The sequence below is a fragment of the Puma concolor genome, chromosome C2, assembly GCF_028749965.1.
Source record: "Puma concolor isolate L17-30 chromosome C2, mPumCon1.1.hap2, whole genome shotgun sequence".
Taxonomy (NCBI): Eukaryota; Metazoa; Chordata; class Mammalia; order Carnivora; family Felidae; genus Puma; species Puma concolor.
Genome location: NC_141675.1, coordinates 160,514,607 through 160,526,663, shown reverse-complemented (window position 1 = coordinate 160,526,663; position 12,057 = coordinate 160,514,607). Strand labels below are relative to the sequence as shown.

General features: G+C 45.8%; 1 long non-coding RNA gene across 1 annotated transcript; it reads right to left on the bottom strand.

Annotated features, from left to right (window-relative positions):
• Positions 1–240: 240 nt before the first annotated feature.
• Positions 241–12,057, bottom strand: LOC147577687 (uncharacterized). Its single transcript, XR_015240540.1, has 2 exons — positions 11,775–12,057; positions 241–804 (listed from the first exon to the last, which is right to left on the bottom strand). It is a non-coding gene; the product is annotated as an uncharacterized LOC147577687 (long non-coding RNA).

The following is a 12,057-nucleotide window of genomic DNA, read 5'->3' as shown; positions in this document are numbered from 1 at the left end:
TGACACAGGCCAGCTGCCTCCTCCCAGCACAGTTACCTGCTGCCCACGGTGTCCTGGTTTCCATGGTGGTGGTTCAATCCACACACTTCCTGTTGTGCTGCTCCCCAGCCTCAGCATGAGGCCAGAATCTTCCCTCTTCCCATTTCTTCCCGAGGCCGCATGAGGATCTGGGCTTCTGGCAGGGCGTGAGACAAAGACTCCAGAAAACTTGCAAATTCTTCAAAAGAGCTCTCCATTCAATCAAAGAAATCACACAAAATCTATTCCGAAGGTTGTCATTTGAAATATTACCATCCAGGGCAACTAACCTCAAGCAATACAATCTACTTTACAAGATAAGGCATTATACAAATTAAAATGACTTTCTGAAAATTACGTATACTTTTTAAATCTGGATTGCTTAGAAGATTCTTTTGTTACAGATGATACTTCAGTGGTTACAGAAAACAGAACGGATTATATGTAGTTAAAAACTTCATGCATATGGACTAAGAAGAAAAATACTGTCTGGGAGCACGACAGGTGCTGCATCAGTGGCGCCCTTGGACTCTCCCTTAATGCTCAGACTTTGCCTGCCTGTGAGGACAGCAGGCAGGTGCTTCTTCATCTTTCCTTCCTGGTCAGCTGCCAGCCCAGACGGTCTCTCCGCAGCCTCAGCCCTAGCTGCACATTAGGGTCTCTGGGATGGGGGCCAGAGGTCAGTATGTAGTAAAAGTTCCCCCCAGGTGATACTGATGTGCAGCTGAAGACAGAATGTCCTCTCATACATTCTTACAGTGAAGTAAGGGATTCAGCAGTTATTATCTGTAGAAAAGAACAGGTATGATAAAATCTAAAATCCATAAAATAAAAAAGAGTATTTTAACAAATGGAATGTGGGTTTGCCCTGCTTTTCTCCTGGGGAAGGAAGCCTCTGTTGTTTTCCCCTTCATGCTCACTCTTCTGAATTCAACAAAGGTCTCCAGACAGAAGAATGCTTCCCGCCTAGTGCTGGGTTAGGGATGCCCTACCCCCACCCCAGCATTCTGAGTCAGCTTCTGGAGCAGAGCCCAGAAATCTGCATTCCTGACTGCTCCCTGTGGTTGCTGAAGCTGCTGGTCTGTGGAACACACTCTGAGTAGCAAAGCGCTAGATGGCACCACAGCCCAGAAAATGAAGTGCTGCTCCATCAATAAATGGCAAAATCTCCTCACCGCAAAACCCTTCATCCTCTAGGCAGGATCCCCCAAGACAAGACCATCATCCCAGAACCTGATGTTGCTCCTCCAGTGCTTCCAGAGTTGGGGTTGCTACTCTAATGTGCTCAAGTGCCCATTTTCCCCAAGTTCTAAGGAATCAACAGCACTGGTGAGAATATCAGAGTATCAGCCATATAGCCATAGAATTTTCAAAACTCAAAATTTGTTAAACTGCAAAATGTCAATGTACCAAGCCTACTAAGAAGCAGTTCCAAGGGAACATGGTTTTCCAGACTCTCTGTCTTTCTCTCCAACTCTCTCTCTCTCTGTCTTTCCATCTCTGTCTCCATCTCTCTCTGTCTCTGTCTCTCTGATTATCTCTCTCTGTCTCTGTCTGTCTCTCTCTGTCTTTCTCCTCCCCTTCTCTGGCTCTCTCTGTGTGTCTCTGCCTGTGTCTGTCTCTCTTTCCCTCCCTCATTGTTGGTAATTTCAGTATCCACAAGCTGCTCCTTCCTACACCCTGGCTTCAGGGGGCTTGGATTTGCTCAGCCCCAACCATCTTGCTGATCAACCCTTCTCAGCCCCCAATACCTCTGAGGTACTCTACACCTTGCCTTGACCAATGACTGCCCTCCATCATTTAGTTTCAATCATGGAACTCCAAGACCCCTGGCATTCAAACTCCAACCCTCTGGCCTCTCGGCCCTCCACCTCTGCCCTACCTCCTGTGCTATCCATAGATTTGGGCCCATCGCTGGAGGCATCTCCACCCATTCTGTCCACAACCAACAAACTGCAGTGTTCCTGGAGTTGTCCCTGTCAAAGTCACAATGACCTCCTCCTTGTCAATTCTGGCCTCTGGAGCTCAATGCTCTGGTTCCTCCACCCTTAGCCCAAGCCATGGAGGGGCCCCTCACTCTTATAGTCTTTACAAAATCCTGGTTAGACCTTTAACTGGAAAGTCTTTGGTGCACCCCTTTATACAGCCTAAGATGGCACATCCTCTCCACTCTCTTGGCCCCAAAGAGCCACAGCCCCAGGACAGACCTCTGGTTCCTGCAACCCCGGTCAGCCACTCCTGTCTGTAAGGTCCACCAGAGGGCCCCCAAAAGAGGAAAAGTGCCTCTACAACGCAGACCAGCCCTCTGAGTCCCAACCTCCAGGGACTTCAAACTCAGCTGCAGCCATTGTGACCAGATGTGTGTATATGAGAGGCATGTGCTGCAGAGAGCAGCCACAGAGCTGCAGCTGCAACACTTGGGACTGCCCTCCCCAGACACCTCCCCTGAGATGCTCAAGAGAACATGTGCACAAGGGACACCAAGGATCTGCAGCCAATGTTGCCAGTCCAGGGCTTCACAGCCAGTGAAAGTTACTCCTGCTCCTGCCTACCCAGGGTGGCCCAGGTCCTTTGGTGGGCCTTCACTGCTGCCCCTCCAACCTATGCAGTCACAAAGCCACTGGTACTTTCTGGGGGAGCCCACACATGTCGAGTGGCCCCAGGATGTAAGTTTGTCCCTCTCCTAGCACCTGCACACTGCCCAGCATAAAAGCGCTCATGCAATATCTATTTAATGAAAAATGGAGGACCTGGGACATTTTCCTGGATAAGTGTCTGTGGAAGAACAGGTCCTAGGAGCTTGAGAGCCACCCCCATGGCTCAGCTTCCTGCAACCTCCTACAGAATAACCTCCCATTGCCCCTACCTGCATGTGGATCCAGACAATAGGAGCCTTTCCTTTGCATTAAGGCACAGCATCCAACAAAGACAGAGTCCAAGAGAAGATGAGGTTTGGAAGGGGCTCCTCAACTCAACTACCCCATCCAGAGCTTGGGAGATTGGACTACAGGCAGATACAATCCCCCCTCCAGCCATGGCCTTTCTCTGCCCCAAACCTTGGTCCCACACAACCTTCCGAGCATCCTCACCCATTCAGCTCTATCCATCCCATGTGGGATTCCCCAGCCCATCTCTACAACATGGCATGATGAACGAGCATCTCCCTGTACCCCCACTCACATCCCCAAACCCTCCTCTAGATGCCTTCAGTGAGTGTAAAGCCCAAGCAGTACCGAAAATGGCTTGAAAGCACAGGGAAAGGAGACTAGCCTGGCCTTTTACTGTGGCCAGGGATGAGCCACGGTGAGAGTTCCTGCTGTGGGCAGGGACTTTCTTGGTTTGGATCTTCCACCTGCCAAAGGAGGGAACACTGATCTGTCTCACCAGCTTGCCCAGACATGGGACAGAAGAAAAGAGGGAGGTGAGACTGGAACGCTGTCAGCAGTCCAACATCAAAAACTTTTGCAATTAAGAGTCAGACTCTTAATTACAAAATCTTTTATCACCCCTTGGTTTAGGGGACAGAAAGGGATGCCATGTGATCAGACAGCCATTGAAAATTGGCAAGTTTCAGCCACATTCATATAAATATTGCTCCCTCCACTGCCCACCCTGAGGAGGTCACTCCCCTCAGGGCTGACCATCTGACCTGCTGTCAGGGACTCACCCCTCAGTGCCCTTCCTTAAGTCCCACCCTTTTCACCAATGTCCAGGCACCTCCTCTCCAACGACAGGGTCTGGAGCATTGTGACTGCAGTGACAAGTGCTGGAAGCAAGAGAAACTAACTCTACCAAAGCAAATGGGGATTTAGTGAGGGAATGAGGGCCATTCCTCACTGTGTTGAGGGTAGAAATAGACACTTGGTTAAGATGGAGTCCAGGCTGCTTCAAGAATTGTGGGTGCCACCATCACACCCTCTCACCACTGCCTTTGGTCCCTGGGTGTGTCTGCTCAAGATCTGAGTTCCAGGAAGAGAGAAACTGATTGGTCTAGGTTAGGTAGCGTGCCTGCTCCTTAATTCAACGGCTGTGACCAGTGGGCTGGGGTCCTCATACTGGCCCAAACCCTAGGCCTACCACTGAGACAAGGATGGGGAAATTACTATAACCAACATTGCAGGCACCATCCTCAGAGAGGGTATGTGAGGAAAATGAGGTTCAGAGAAGTTAAGTAAAATGCCCAAGGTCACACAATAAGGAAGTGGTGATACATTATTCCTTTATGTATTACTGAATCAATTTGCAGGTATTTTTGTTGAGGATTTTTCTGTCTATGTTCATGGGGGGATACTGATTTGCAATTTTCTGTTCTTATGATATCCTTGTTTAGTTTGGTATCAGTGTTATCCTGGGCTCATAAAATGATCTGAAAAGTATTCCCTCCTTTATTTTCTAAAAGATTTTGTGTAACATTGATTTTAAATCTGCCTTAGGTTTTTAAATTTTTCTTTATTTTATTTTGAGAAAGAGAGAGAATGTGAGCAGGGGGGAGGGGGCAGAGGTAAAGAGAGAATCCTAAGCAGGCTCCATGCTCAGCACTGAGCCCAACATGGGGCTCAATCCTATGACCATGGGATCATGACCTGAGCTGAAATCAAGAGTTGGACACTCAACCAACTGAGCTACCCACGTGCCCCAATTATTCTTTTGGTTTTTGATAGATTTTACCAAATGAAACCAGTTATGCCTGGAGTCTTCTTAGTGGGAAAGTTATAAATTCCACTTTTTTATTGTAATTTTGAAATAATCACAAACTTAGAGAAAATCTAGACATGCAATTGTGAGAAAGCTGCTAAACTGACACCTCATCACCCCTGAATACTTTGACACATATTTCCCAGAAACAAGAACTTTTTCCTACACAACTGTGGTGCATCCATGAAAATCAGGAGTTGCCATGGATGTAGAGCTGACACCTATTCCTCAGAATACACTCGACTCTCATCCAACATCCCAGGAACCTTGCAAAGTGAAAGGGGCCCCTCAACATCCCTGCTGCACTCAGTGTCTTGTCACCAGTTCCTGGGGACTTTCCAGGATCACAGGCCAGTTGTTTGTGGAATGTGGAAGGTCCCTCATCTGGATCGTCTGACATGTCCTCATGATAGGTTAAGGTTCTCCTTCCATGACAAAGATCCTTAGGTGGTGCTGTGCCTGTGTCCTAGCAGGAGGCATGCAGCTTCTCCTTGTACCACTGACAATCACCCACTGAAGCTGGGGTCTCGGGGGTGTCCATCATAATACTCTTTCTCTTCTGAAATTACTAAGCATTTTTTGGGGGGATACTTTCAAACTATGTAAATATCCCCTTCCTCAGAGAATTGTCAATGTAATCACTTATGTAATTATACCTGAATGCTGTTACAGCTTCCTATTTTACTCAGTGCATTACAGTCTGTTATCTCACTGTTTATTTTGATGCTCAGACTATTCCAGACTTGAACAATAGGATGCCACCCAGGCTGGCTCCTGTGTCTCTGTGACATGTCTACAGTCACTCTGTGAGCACCTCCTTGCTTTTTGCACTAGATGTTCCAAGGTTTACCTTGTAATTTCCCTAATATGGCCCTGGAATCATTCACCTCTCCAGAGAGCTCTGGTTTCTTGGATGAAAGCTGTTTTTAGAAGTTAGGATCTGGGCTCGTTGTTATTGGATGTTATAGTTAGGTACTCTCTAGCTACTATCTATCTATCTATCTATCTATCTATCTATCCTTTATTATACACCTTATTATACCTTACTGTAACAGTACACCCCATTACTAGTTTCTACCTTAATACTGTTGTGGCCAGAGCACACAGAGTGGCTCACTTCTCCACAGAATCATGGCCTAGATTTCCGGTTTCTGTCTCCCCAGGGGGTGGAACTCACTGCTTATCATCTGCATCTGATCAGCTTCATTCTGCTCAACTTCTCAGTGCCTGAAAGAGTGAGCACTTTGAGAGGAAACAGCAGGAAGTCAGACTCTCTTCAGGGAGTCTCCTTGGGATTCAGATCCTCCAATTATTTGTTTCCTAAAGCATTCTAATTTAAACTATTAATATGACAAGTACAACAAAAGAGCAAATGAGGGAGTTTATAGTTTGACAGTTGATGATGGTTCATATCAGAGGAAAGCCAGCCACTTGTGGGCACAGGTTTAGGAAATTTCTCCAGACTCAGATACCATGTCCTTTTCATGTTGAGAGGCGCAAAGGAGCTAAAGTGCTGCAAGTTCTGTCTTTGTTTCCTTCAGATGCCTCCTTCTATCTCTACTCCTTGGCTCCACTACAGGCAGGTTCTACATTCCTCCTGCCTGGGTCACTTTTAGCCAAAAACTCCAGGTTGAGTAGCTTTACCAAGCACCAAGGGTCAAATGCCACAAACTTGCATCAATTTTTCCAAAAAAAGGGAAGAAGAGGAATACTCCCAACTCAGTATCTGAGGCTAGCATAACCTTGATACAAAAGCTGGACAGAGACAGTAAATAAAAGGAAAATTAAAGCCTAGTGTATAATTGCTAAGCAAAATATTATAAAATTAAACCTAATAATGTAAAATGCTATCAAAATATAAAACAATATTAAAGGATAGTACAATGTGATAAAATGGACTTATTCTAGAAAAGCAAGATTGGTTTAGTATCCAAAAATCAACTTAAGTAGGGGCAGCTGGGTGGCACAGTCAGTTAAATGTCCAACTCTTGATTTCAGTTCAGGTCATGATCTCATAGTTCATGAGTTCCAGCCCCACATTGGGCTCTGCACTGACGGTGCAGAGCCTGCTTGGGATTTCTCTCCCCTCTCTCTGTCCCTTCCCTGCTTGCTCTCTCTCTCTCAAAATAAATAAACTTAAAAAATTTTTTTTTCATCAACTTAAGTAATTAACCATATCAACAGAACAAACAAAAATAACCCATATGATCATTTCAGTGGAGGCAGAAGTATCATTGTATAAAATTAAAAATCCATTCATAATAAAAAGAAAAAAATTTTGGCAAACTATATGAATAGAAGGAAAATGATTTAATCTTTTAATGTATCTTCAAAACAGTTATGCCAAACATCAGGCTTCATGGTGAAGTCATAAAATCTTTCTCCTGGAGACTGGAAGCAAAATACAAATAGCCATTTGCACTGAATGTTTTGCTGGAGATGCCACCCAGGCAATAAGGCAAGAAAAAGAAAGGAAATAGATAAAATTGTCATTAGTTATTGATTACATGATATGAACACTAAAAAAATCCAAAGAAGTCTGTAAGTAACTATTATGATTAATTATCAAAGTGCAGCACCTGTGTGGCTGTCAGTTAAGCATCCAACTTCAGCTCAGGTCATGATCTCACAGTTCATGAGATCGAGCCCCACATCTGGCTCGCTACTTTTAGCGTGGAGCCTGCTTCTGATCTTCTGTCTCCCTCTCTCTCTGCCCCTTCCCTGCTGGCTCTCTCTCTCTCTCAAAAATAAATAAACATTTTAAAATGCAAAATCAAACACTTAGGAAAAAGCCTAATGAAATATGTGCAAGAAAAAAAAAAACATACAACATTATTGAGAGACTTAAAGAAGACCCAGACCAAAAAAAACTATTACTTGTCCATGGATTGGAAGACTCTATTACAAAATGTTAATTCTGCCCCCAACTTATCTATAGAATCTAAGCAATTCCATTCAAAATTCCAGCAGGTATTGTGGAAGTCAACAAGTTATTTCTGAAATGTATATGGAAATGCAAGACTAAAATAGCAAATACAATCTAAAAAAAAGAGTAAAAAAGAAGATTTACACTACCAGATATTAAGACTAATAAAACCTACAATAACACAGACAGATGATATGGGCATAAGAATACACAGGGACACAAGAGTGGCTCAGTCAGTTGACGGTCTGAATTCAGCTCAGGTCATGATCTCACAGTGCATGAGTCTGAGCCCCACATCAGGCTCTGTGCTGACAGCTCAGAGCCTGGAGCCTGCTTCAGATTCTGTGTCTCTGGCTCTCTCTCTCTGCCCCTCCCCTGTTCATATTCTCTCTCATTCTCTCTCTCTCTCTCTCTCTCTCTCTCTCTCTCTCAAAATAAACATTAAAAAGAAATTTTTAAAAAAGAATAAACAAAGAGATCAATGAAACAGAATAGTGTTCAGTGAGCACAACCACTTTGGAAAATTATTTAGCAGAATCAGGTAAAACTTATCATATGGAGATTCTACCACCCCATAAGTCCTCCCTCTCCTGGGCAAGTAACTGTGGCAGGTGGAATGATGGCACCCCAAAGATGGCCACATGCCAATCCCCACAATCTGAGCATATATTGCTCTACATGCAAAAGAGAATTAAGGTTACAGATAGAATTAAAGTTACCTAATAAGTTGACCTTTAAACAGAGAAATTATCTGGGATTATTCAAGTGGCCCCAATCTAATGAGATAAATCCATGGAGAAGGAAGGCAAAAGAGTCTGTGAGAAGGACTGGACTCACCACTGCTGGCACTGAATATGGAGGAAGAGGCCATAAACCAAGGCATGTGAGTAGCCTCTAGAAGCTAGGAATGGCCCTCAGCTTATAACCAGCATAAAAATGGGGACCTCAGTCCTATAACTACAAGGAGCTGAATCCTGCCAAAACCCAAAATGAACAGGAAATAGCTTGTCCCCTGGAGTTGTTCTTTCCCCAGAAAGAAATGCAGTCCTGCTGACACCTTGAGTTTATCCTGGTAAGACCTATGCAAAACTGCTGACCCCTTGCAGAACTGTAAGAGAATTTGTGTTGTTCCAACCCACCAAGTAATTAGTAATTTGTCACTACAGCAACTGAGAATTAATACAACAGAGCAAACAGGAAACATGAAATATCCAACTACAGTCCATGCCTTGGCTCCTGAGTGTGCATGCATGTGTGTGTAACTGGTAATTTCCCTAACTGGTAATTCCAAAGATGACCACTCTTAACATAATGCAACAATCCTTCTTTCAATCATAAAAGCACTCCTCCTCTCCCCTTGGGAGATGGCTCAGGACTGGGCCCAAGCAGTTGATTCTGCAGCAAGCCAAGGACCTAGAGGCGCTGTCTGTGCATCCTGGAAGGTACAAATGTGGAGTTTCCTGATCTTGCAGCCTCTGGGTTCCAAAGACTTAACAGTTAACCAGATACCTAACCTAATCAATGAGGGAAAATAGAATAATCAGAGTAAAAACTTTCTTTCACAAAAGGAATGTAAATCCAGTAATCAGTGATCTGAGTAACACAGTATGTCCCTTTGGGTATGGAGGAAGTTAGGGACAAATCAGTGGACACCTTGCCTGGCTGGGTTCTGCCTGGGTGGAAGATTTGTTTCTGTTCCCTTCTGTTCTCTATGGCCCAGCCTGAGAGGGGTGTTGGGAAGGGTTATAGCCCGGGGACATTCTGAGGGTGGAGGTAACCATCCTGGAGGTGGCCTTGGGGAACAGTAAGAGGCCACTGCGCCAGGGCACTTTTTGCTGACACAATCTCAAACACTATTTTGATGCCAATTGATTTGTTTCCTCTAAGTCCTGCCATGACTACTGCCCCTGTCTCTATGACTCTAGTCAGTGGCTTCTGATCCAGCCTCCTCTCTGCCTCCAAGCAGTGGGAACAAAGAACTGAGGTAGCCAGGCAGCCCCAACCCAGTCCAGAACCCTGCTCAGGCCCCAGACCACAACCACATCCAGATGTATGGCAGATGCGGAGGTACAGAGGCAGGTGAGAACCTTTGTCAGGAGCAGGCACAGCAAGAGTGGTTTAGGAGGGTCCAGGATCCTTCCCATCCCCCAGGCTATCACATCCCAGTTCCCAGAATACCACAGATTGTCAGTCCCCGCTCTAACTCTGCCTTAGTACAAAGAATTCAACTTTTGCAATTCAAGAAAGTAGGCAATTGCTGGATTGTAAAGTGGCCCTGGTACCCTGGCCCCAGGCAGAGTCCATCTCTTAAATCTCAGGATGCTTTTCCCCTTGACAGCTTTCTGCTGTCAAATCAGCAGGACTGAAACCAAATGGGTTGGCCTTGTACTGCCTCACCAGCAGTCTTGATAAATAGCCAACACTATTTACCTAAGAACACTATTCTGGTATCTAACTAATATCTAACAACATTGGCTCCTCCAGCAAGAGTCCTAGGCCCCAAGACCCAGTGCCCTTGCTGAGTGATGAACACAGCATAATTCAATCATAAAATGAAACACACATCCTGGTTCTTTTAGGAAACCTACCAACGTCTCTTATCTAATTAATTATTACTAAGTTTTCCTTGTTATAAAGTCTAAAGAAAGGGGCCTGGTTTGATACATTATCTGGTCATCTGTTTTCAAGAAACACCAGACAGGGAAATTAGGCAAGAGCATCTGAACTCAAGTGGTTTCTAAGAATGAAGATTCCACTGAATCAGGAAGCAGAAGTTTTAAAAGTCTTTTCTGAGGAAAGATTGTAAAGGACTTAGAGACTACTTTTTCAGGGGCGCCTGGGTGGTGCAGTCGGTTAAGCGTCCGACTTCAGCCAGGTCACGATCTCGCGGTCCGTGAGTTCGAGCCCCGTGTCAGGCTCTGGGCTGATGGCTCAGAGCCTGGAGCCTGTTTCCGATTCTGTGTCTCCCTCTCTCTCTGCCCCTCCCCCGCTCACTCTCTGTCTCTCAAAAATAAATAAACATTAAAAAAAATTAAAAAAAAAAAAAAAAGAGAGACTACTTTTTCAGCACCCGGTACATTAGAAGTAAAGAGGGTTCCATGTGCTGATCTCTGGACCTGCAGCCAGATCTCTGGACCTTTCCAGACTTTGTTGGGACTGGCCTTTCCTCTCACCTGGGAGGAGAGGGAAGAAGGACTTTATTTATTTGGGGGTCTTCAGCTATGGCTGTGGAGGGACTGCACGGGCAAGGCTGGTCCTGAGGAGACTGAGACCCCTTTCCTGCCAACCTTCATCTCCTCCAGCCCCATCCACAAATGCCTCCCACTGCAGTTAAGAGTTTGCTGAGGTGGTTTTGGAAAACTTGAGTGCTGTTTTGAAGTCTGCAACAGGCTGACTGCATGGTGCTCTCAAGACTGGGGCTCGGTGTTTCTGCCTCCACTACTCTAATCAACTTCATAAAATTCAAAGTAGGAATCTGATGCTGATAGGAAAATACTTAGATTCTCATTATGCTTTCTGAAGAATCCAGAGTCACTAATGTGTTTTATTACTGTTTTTTTTTAATTTTTTTTAATGTTTATTTATTTTTGAGACAGAGAGAGAGAGAGAGCATGAACGTGGGAGGGTCAGAGAGAGGGAGATACGGAATCTGAAACAGGCTACAGGCTCTGAGCTGTCAGCAGAGCCCGACGCCGGGCTCGAACTCACGGACGGCGAAATCATGACCTGAGCTGAAGTCGGCCGCATAACCGACTGAGCCACCCAGGCGCCCCAATTACTGGGTTTTGTTTTTTTTTTTTAAGTGTCCTGGATTAGTTGCCATTTTATGGACACAGAAAGAAAACAAAAGCACTTCTTGTTCATCACCCCCATGCCAAAGTGAGTGGTTTGAAGTCCTGAGGTCCCGGTAATGACCTAAAGGAAGGCAAGGAAGCTCCCCCTGGGATAGCCACACCTCACCTGTCACCTGTTACCTGTCACCCCTGCATGTGGGAACGCTGGGAGGCATTTCCATTACTTACTTAATACCTGGCCCACAAAAACAACGCAATCATATCACACACACACTCACACACACACACCCACGCACACACGCAGCCGGTAGAATGAAGTGTAATGGCCCCTGGGCACAGACTTATGCAGAGGTTGGATGTCAGCCGGTAGCCACTGCTGTTCTGGAATAAACCTTCCTGGGCAGGCTCCTCTGGCCGCGGCATGAGCGTCGGGGCGGCCCGGCCGGGAGGGTTCCTCTGTCCGCAGCGACCACAGGTTCAAAGGGGCTCCTGGTTCAGTTCTGAGTCTTTCGCGCCCCCGCGACACGTCTCTCCTTGGGGAACCGCCTCCCAGGGAGCGCGTTCCCTGGCGCCCAACCGCGCATCGAGGGAGCCCGTCGGGGGTCCTGCTTTCTCGAGAGGGGG